Source organism: Malurus melanocephalus, unplaced genomic scaffold, assembly GCF_030028575.1.
Source record: "Malurus melanocephalus ecotype Western Australia unplaced genomic scaffold, MMel_1.1 scaffold_4, whole genome shotgun sequence".
Taxonomy (NCBI): domain Eukaryota; kingdom Metazoa; phylum Chordata; class Aves; order Passeriformes; family Maluridae; genus Malurus; species Malurus melanocephalus.
In genome coordinates, this window is record NW_026623236.1 from 4,178,860 (window position 1) to 4,179,144 (window position 285).

Genomic DNA, 285 nt, shown 5'->3' on the forward strand with positions numbered 1-285 from the left:
GCCGTGCCTTCACTCGCAGCCCGCCGCAGCAAGTTTGCAGCCGCCGCCGCGGGTGCGGGWGGAGCAGAAGAAAGAGGAGGGTCCGCGGAAGGCAGGGGGGGAGACCACCTCCCATTGCGCCCCGCCGCGGGCCATGCTGTCGGGGCCCGGCCACCGCCCAGCGCCGCCAGCCGCGGGCAGGGGCCGGTGTGAGCGAGCGGAGAGCAGCCGCCGCCCCTTATATAGCGGGCGGCGCGGCTCCGCCGGCACCGAGCAACCGGTGCCGCTCTCGGGCGGGCTGCCCCC